This window comes from Rhipicephalus sanguineus, chromosome 8 (genome assembly GCF_013339695.2).
Source record: "Rhipicephalus sanguineus isolate Rsan-2018 chromosome 8, BIME_Rsan_1.4, whole genome shotgun sequence".
Taxonomy (NCBI): domain Eukaryota; kingdom Metazoa; phylum Arthropoda; class Arachnida; order Ixodida; family Ixodidae; genus Rhipicephalus; species Rhipicephalus sanguineus.
Genome location: NC_051183.1, coordinates 16,029,261 through 16,037,776, shown reverse-complemented (window position 1 = coordinate 16,037,776; position 8,516 = coordinate 16,029,261). Strand labels below are relative to the sequence as shown.

General features: G+C 43.8%; 1 long non-coding RNA gene across 1 annotated transcript; it reads left to right on the top strand.

Annotated features, from left to right (window-relative positions):
• The first annotated feature begins 2,766 nt into the window (after window positions 1–2,766).
• On the top strand, window positions 2,767–7,186 carry LOC119402613 (uncharacterized). The gene is made up of 5 exons (XR_005185847.2): window positions 2,767–2,840; window positions 6,073–6,132; window positions 6,234–6,315; window positions 6,390–6,564; window positions 6,922–7,186. It is a non-coding gene; the product is annotated as an uncharacterized LOC119402613 (long non-coding RNA).
• The last annotated feature ends 1,330 nt before the right edge of the window (window positions 7,187–8,516 follow it).

The following is an 8,516-nucleotide window of genomic DNA, read 5'->3' as shown; positions in this document are numbered from 1 at the left end:
GTCACATTGAGAAAAATGGCTTCACCATGTGTCAGAGTCAGAAGTGATCACACGTAACTCTAAAGGCAACTTTAAGCCACTATACCATTGCTAACGTCCGGTACATTTGTGCAAGTTATACTCGTTAAATCAGCGTTTTGGGTATATTCGTTGTTTGGGTTAGAAGTTTTATGTGAAATATAAATTTCAGATTTAAATTATTGTTATTGTGGGTTCCTGCAGCAAAGAAAAATTGTTTAAAATTTATGATTGCGGAGTAACGGCAGAGGTAACGTCCGTTACTTTTTTTCGGTAACGGTAACGGTAACGCGTTACATTTTTTTGTAGGTAACGTAGGGCGGTAACGCGTTCCTTTTTTCATAGTGTAACGAGTAACGTATTTAGTTACTTTTTTTCAGTAACGCCTACAACACTGGCGGAAAGCACGTGACCTCTCCCACCGGAACTGACGCCGGCACCAAAAACTGCCGCAGCAAGCACCTGCAGCCGCTGCGGGCGTAGGCGAGGGGTATGCCCGCTATAGAAGGGGGTTAACCAACTCAAAGGAAGAAGGAAACCGCAGAGGAAGAGGGCTTCTGCAACACATGACCACCGACGTAGCATCTGCAAGAGGGAGCGCGCTTTCGTCCTCCGTAGCAACTGGCCTCCAGCACAACACCACCCCTCTGTAACTGAGCCAATCGTAGCTCTTTCTTATTATTATCTCTTAAAAATCTGCTTAGGTATCGTCTCCAACTTTTTCAGTATTGAGGAGAAGTGCACGATGGCAGTAGAGTCACCCTCTTTTTCTCACCCTGGATGTTATACGCCAGCTTATCAATGTACGGACGCATTGGACTTGACTGCCTTGAAGTACTAGCCAATATCCGCTTGCTTCATGCAGAATTTCATGCTCTTTATCTGTAGTATAAGGAAAATTCTGCTAATAGTATGGATCATAAATTCTCAATTGTTTGCTTGGCGATCAATACTGCCCAATAACTTCACGCCGCATGTGTAATTAGCTAATACCTATGAAAATATATTAACTGATTAACAAATAATTAATTAACAATTCATCATCATAATGCTATCTTATGTCCACTCCAGTTTACGCTATCTCCGCGAATTAATTCTATTTTATGCCTGCAAATTTTTTAATTGATTGACCCACCTGTACCGATGCCATCATCGACTGTATTTCCTAACAATAGGGATTCATTCCTTGCTCTAACAGGACACCGGTTGTTTGTCCTCGGTATTACGTGACCTAGTCAGGTCTTTTTCTTCCCTTAACTTATATGTAGGATACCCCTACTTGTTCTTTGCCCCATTCTGCTGCCTTCTCTATTTTAATGTTACGCCCATCGTATTTATTTCCATCGCATTGATTGTTTTGTAATGCCTACCGCATGCACTCAGGTCCATCGTTGTACGAATTTCCTTTGAGTGTGTTCTCCTGATAGTAATTCACCTAGATATACATACTCTTTAACAGATACTACGGTCAGGTTGCCGATCGCCACTTCTCCTTGTCCCAATAGTCCACTGATCGTCATCGTTGTTTTCTGCCGATTTTCTTCAGATTCATCGTTAGCCCTGCTTTAAAGAGACACTAAAGAGAAACAATGAATTGGTTTAGATTGATAAAGTGTGCTCGGAGAACTCTTGCGTAGTTTATTTCACCACCATAGATTTATTATTAGAGGAGAAAACCAAGTTCAAAGTTTCATTTTTAAATTTCGCGTCAAACTTTGTAATTCATGACGTAAAAGACTTCAAAGAACATTTAACGTATTTTGACGGCACTGGCTTGACGAAATTTCCACAAACTCGTTAAGTCAAGTCTCTGGCCCCCTAAGAGGACAATGTACTTCGATTTAGCCGATTAGGAACTACGTAGAGCATTAGCAGACGCCGTCAAAAATATGTGACGTCACGGCAATTGTGCGGGAATTCCAAGGTGGCGTCGCCACCTGTATTTTCTTTTTGCGCGTTTTCTCGCTTATTAAGCGTCTTCGCGCAGAAAGCGTGGTGTTTTTGGTATCGTGGAAGACTACTTTACTAATGCGAGAAAAATCGTTTTGCTCTTTAGTGTCCCTTTAACACTTCTTCGGTTTAGATATTCAATGGTTTCAGCCACGCCGAGTTTATTGGCGGAACAAAAAATCGACGCTTCACACACAACGCATTTAAACCAATAGCACGGCGCAAAAACGTCATATTCTTTAAACCAAACGACGCGAACGGTTATGCTAGAGCTCTTCAGTATTTTACCTCTACTGGTAACGTTAAATACCAAGCACTTTATTCACTGCGTGAAGGGCGCACCCTGAGGAAGTTGTGAATCAGGCACTCTCCTATGAAGACCTCAACTGCGATCATCTGAAGAAGCGAGTAGTGCTTCACAAATTCCATGAGCTCCACGTTGTGCTTGCTCGACACTCCCAGATCGGAATCGCAGCCGAGTTCCAAGACGCGTGTCAAAGAACTTTCGCGTATAGCCATGAGCAGCATTCCCATGGCCGGAAGGTAGGAGAATCCGAGCCGAGCGGGAATGCCGTCCCGCATCATCATCACGGGTTCTTGGAACGGCTGGACTCCCGGGGCAAACTTCCAAACGATGCAGCGAGGTTGGACGGCGGAATAGCCTGTCGGGCCGTCCAGCGAGCTGAATGCACTCGTTCATCATTTCTACAGGCAGCTGTTCTCTCAAGTGGCTTTTGTAGGCTGAATTTAGCTTTCTTAGCAGCGAATAAGGGTGGTCAGTCGCCTGTTCAAGGATATCCCATTTCGACGAGTCCACTACCACCACTGGGGCGACGTGTCCTGCATCCAGTGCTTCTCCGAGCTCCTCCAGGGTAATCATATTATCGTCTGGCTTTGTCGCCGTTACTTGGGCTGTCATCCGGCTGCGAATGTAAACAAAAAGATACAATATAGTCATCATCCAACAAGCGTAAACCGCCCACCGTGCCCAAAGACGCCTGTGGTGTCGGGGTTCGGGTGCCGACAAAAATAGTTTCCCGGGTGACACACCGTAAGGAAGATTCTGAGGTGTGGGCACAGTTTAGTGATGTCAGAAGGAGAGCTGACGCAACCATGGAGAACTCTCATTGCTGCCATGGTGAACACGCACAGCATTGCTTTGCAGAAATGGTATGAAGCCGCGATCGAAAAAAAAGCCACGAAGTGATTTCGCACGACAGAAGGCGGGACCATGCGAGGTCGTAGCCATTCCAGCGAGGCAGGAAGAACGCCTATTCTTTTTTCTCCCCTTCCCCCTCCCCCCGTGTAGGGTAGCAAACCGGGTACAACCTGGTTAACCTCCCTGCCTTTCCTTCGCTTTTATCTCTCTCTCTCTCAGGAAGAACGCCATTACTACTTTCGTAACTTTCGAACACATTCGGCGAAGCACTTCGGCTTCCGCATAGGCAGTGCATCTTTGGATTTCGCCCTGAAAAGTGCACTGCAGACATAAGCAGAGCACTGCAAATGATAGACGTAAATGTGACATCTCACGCCAAGTCATCAGTTCTTGTCCGAAGCACCGTTTAGGATCTTTAGTTGTTTGCGCAAGTTCCCTGGAGCCTGGAGCCTGTGTGTTTGGTGTTGCGATGACTCTGCCAAGAACCACGCCGTGCAATCCTATTGTAGAAGGTGGTAAAGAGTGATTTTGTTGATACGTGCTATTGACGATCTGCCGCAAGTAATTTTCCTCGGATTGCATCTTTTTAATCTCTCGTTTCACAACATTCTGCAGCAGTATCGTATGTGCATGCCATGACTGCCTGTTCGTGGTTTTTCTATATACTGTACAAAAAAGTCGCGACCTCGCAGCGCGCACGCAATGTTGTAGACTCTAATTCGATGATAACGGGGACTGTTTGCCATCTTGCTTGTTTTAACTTCTGTTTTTCAGACAATAGATAAGCTGGGCCAAATTAGTTGTCCCTTTTACGACATAAAAACCGCGAGTTGCTCTTGTTTTCATTAAGGCGTACGTAGATAAATGCAGGAACCAGAGCATAATTACATTGCACAACGCTTGTATTAGAGGCCAAACGCCTACGATATTAATTAGGGGGCAAATAATGGTGGCGTTAATCAGGACACGTCCGATGGAAAGGGAGCTGTGCGTCTCGACTTTTAGAACCAAGGCAGCTGTGGCATTAGCCTAGGAGCATTAATACATTGAAGTTTCTACACTCTAATCACGGTAACGTTTACTACAACATAAGAAGGTCAGCGACTTATAATGTGTAAGTTACATGGCTGTTACAACAATTTTATCTTTGTGCTTTCTTCCCTTCCCTCTCCAGAGGTTACATTAAGAGTAGCGTGCCAGTTTAAAAGCTACAGCACCACGATAAGCATTGTAACATTTAGATTGTAACTTATACAAACTCAGTGATTCATCCGTCATGGGACCTACACTATGGAGTAGAAGTTTATTGATCAATGTGTCACAGCGCGATCTGTCCGTTCGAGCAACGCCTTCTCATAAAATCCGCACGGACGTCGGAAGAAGCACAAGAACGAAATACCATCATATGTTGGTTAAATCTTTGTGCTAAACAACTTCTTAAGTTGCTCTTATATCTATTCTGCTTTTAGCCGCGGGAGTCGGGAATAATTGACTTGCCCACATGAAGCTTCACTAATAGCGGAGCAGATACATGAGATGGTAAATGGCGACACGATAAAGTACTCTGAGCACACAACAACCGACCAAATGAAACTAACGAGGTGGTCGAAGACCCATTCCGTGGCGCGAGAAAAATATTTTCCAAGACTCGCAATCAGGGTGTCGGAACGAAATGTTTTTCGTTTCGGTTTTAGTTTCATTCCGCCGCAAAAAGTTCCGTTTCTGTTGCGGAACGAAAAGAAAATATTCCGTAACGGTTCGTAACGATTTTTATTTGTATTCAAGAATTTGAAGTTAAAGTAATTTAAAATAAAAACATTGGATTTGTGGTATAGTTACTTGCACTCCTCTTAAGAAAGTGGGACAGGGGTAAAACACTTTTGCCCTCGTTCTTAAGAGGAGCGGAACTAACTGCACCACGAATTCTTACCAACTAGCACAAACCAGTACCCTTCAAAGTCATAATATTTATTTTCCCAAAAGTCAATTACGAATTTTTTTAGCGGACTCAATGCTTCAATGCTTTGTGTCAAGCGAGTGAGCACGATCTCAGAAGCAGCAAGTCATTGAGTGCACTCTCTGATGTGCAAGACCGCTGTTCTGATGAAAAAATCGCTTGGCCTCGCGGAAGACGCAGCACAGACACAGCGAAAGCTGGAAGAGCGGCCTTTCTAGAGCCCGTTGTTGACTATTTTGGGGCAACTATACAAGTACACATGCAAGGTACCCACTACGCCATAAATAATCGTAATTTTTCTGAAGTAGGGAAGCATGCTATTTTCGCAATTCTTCGGAGAATCGTTGCACCTGCTACGGTGCAACGTAGCAGTGCTGTGTAGCGGTGCAACGTAGCAGTGCTACGGTGCAAGCCGGGGGGAGGGGGAATAAGCAATGAAAATTGGTGTTTTTTTTTAAATACTCAAGGTTTTCAGCCAGTGAGCCCCCCCCCCCCCCCGCGAAAAAAATTCCTGGCTACGGGCCTGGCGTGCGTGCGTGTGCTTGCGTGTGTGTGGGAGGGGGTGGGGAGTGTAAAGTTTTTGCTTTTGTCGGCGCAGTGCCTTGGGTTTTCTGCCTTCACCGTGTATCATCCTGACCAGACGGGCTTCCATCAAACTTTAAACTGCTTTAGTGTGTTGATCTTAACTTGAAACCCTACCAAAAATGTATGCTGTAGTCATCTGCTTTGTATTGTTGCTTTCATACAGATCTCAGTGCACGGCATTCAAGATTCACGTTACCTGAATTCATGCTCATGCTTATGCTACTTAAAGAGGTGCGCCGTGTCAGAAAAATAAATTATTTAGTGCATTTACGCGATGCATTGCTATCGGCAATACTAGCACTGCGCTGCTTGATTACGTCTAACTGCGCGGCTATCGAAACGGGGCAGCTGAGTATGATATATTACGGTATGAGCTATACGCTGTGGTTTAACGATTTTTCAGATAGCGTGAATGCCAGCAATCGTGCAAAGTAGGAGCTTAAAAGGGGACGTTATCAATGTGGTTGGTATGCCTTTCGATTTTCTCAGTTCTTTGGCGATGAGAATTTGTTCTCTGGCCATAAGATAACTTTTTTTGTTGTTGTTGTTGTCGTTCTGTTCTAGGGTGAAAACAACGTGTCATTATGTTTAGAATAGACAAATCAGTATATATGTGATGTAACTGTCAAAGCCGGAATGTTGAAAGGTACGTAGACAGCACAAATGTTTTTTTTTTTTTTTTTGCCATCACTCAATGTGTTGCGTTGAAACTGTTTCCAGCATACATCCCACCCAAGGCATGCTAGGAGGATCTCCTATCAAGCAGCTTGGAAACTTGCAGACGCCGATATGCCTTATGTTCAGTGCAGCCGATGTTATGAACTGCCAAGTGGAACATACGCCTTAAAGAAAACAATTATGTACGAACATATTCAAGCTGCACGTCAAGTGCTAGGTATGGCCACTGAAAAATGCTAATCCTAGAATTTCTGTTGCTAATGACCTGGTGTCGTGCTTTTGCTGCTGAACTGTGACTTATATTATTTTATCGCTTACTCTCGCATTAAACAGACGTAAATTAGATGTGGGATTAACGTGCGCTTTTAATTCAGAATTTTTGTTTTGATATAAACGTACTGCACATGCTAATATACTAGATTTTAGGAGCGATAATGTATTGGTAAAGTGACGCCCTTTTTTGGGAGGGAGGGACGGAGGAGTTAGTATGTGTCTGACACTGCGCGTTATCAGCACTTGTGTGCAATATGGCAGTAACCGTTGCGATAGTCTAAAATAACGGTTCTCCTTTTAGGATCCATTGCCCAACAAGGTGATTACGGATTCAGCAACTGACAGATTGACTGATCAAACATGATTGTTCGTGCAGCAAGAGAGGGTTTGACTGCAGATCCCGACCACCTGCTTCTGTAAATTTGTACTAACCATAGGTGATAGCAAGGAGGCATGCCTTGATTACCGGCGGCCTTCTGTCAGTTAGACAAGTCCCTGAATCAATATTAATAAAGATAATCAATAAACTTCGTGTACTGATGACTATCACGCTAACTTTGACGTCTTCTGCTTTGAAGTTATGAAAGCAGTAAAATATGAATTCTTTTTGAATGGCGCACGAATTTTTTTTCGGATAATTTCTTATCCACTGCCAATTTGTATAATGTTTGATTTGGTCATCTTTCGGAAGTTTTCTTTAACGTAACCTTTCGTTAGCTAAGCAGTCTTGTACGCCTTCAGAAACCGTGTTTTACAGCGCATGCTAAGGAAAATCGAACACTGCCCCGATATTGCAAAAGCTGTTTTCCCTATCAGTTCTGCGTGTTGCACCCACGCAAAAAAAAAAAGAAAAAGAAACAAGAAAACAACAACAAAGAAGTCGTACTTTTAAAATGCGATTACGTGTGATATTGTAGGCAGAGGTTTCTGTTTTTCGAACTGTGCCACAGTAACCTGTTGAAAAATTAAAGAACATATCACCTGAACAAGATAAAGAAAATGTATTCGGGTTTCAGCAAAGGAGAAAGCCGAAGGAGTTGCATGTGTATTGTTATACATACTTCACGTATGTTTTAGTGGTTTGAGCTAGGAGCATTACAGAATCGCAGACATTCCACACGCAACATGAGCCACAAACGTAAAGCACTGACAATCACCCTCTTTTTGGCTGCCCTCTGGGTTTCATCGTTCTGCTTACGCGCACAGCGCCAGCAGTTATGGTATGCCGCACACATGAGTATACTTAAGGAGAAGCACGACTCTGATCACCTATTATTTGCAGGGGGCTCCACTCAGTATAACCGCTGTACCGGTGTCGCCTAACAAAGGGTATGTGCCTCTTTTTTCTTTCCATCTTCTTTCTGCGACACGTTCCGGACCAGTCGCTACGCACATGATCTGCCCAGCCAAGTGTCGCCTAGCAACAGAGGCGTGGCTCTTCCTTTAGTGCTTCTTTATGTGCACGCCTAATCTTTCGTACTTCTTTCTGTGGCTTATGCACACAGACTGATGAGAACTTTCACGGAGGACGTCACTTGGCCTGCAGCCTTTTCCTCAATGCACGCGCTGGACCTTTAGAATAATTCTGGTACATGTCTACTTAGAGCACGACAGTTACGGTGTCCGTGTCAAGAGATGTACGTTTGCCTCATCGCAAGAAAAAAAAACACAAAAAAATGTCCTTTGGAGTTGGCTTAGAGCTTACATGCATCATAACGTTACTTTCGACCACAAGAATTATGTCGTTCAAATGCGGTCTTCCCCTCAAACGATAATTAAGAAGAGCAGGTGATTGACGGATATTCTTAATTATGAGTTGTGCCATTTGTGTCAGACAAGTATCCTCTCTCGATCCAATTACGCAGATGTTTAAGCATTACAATTTGCATTTCTCGA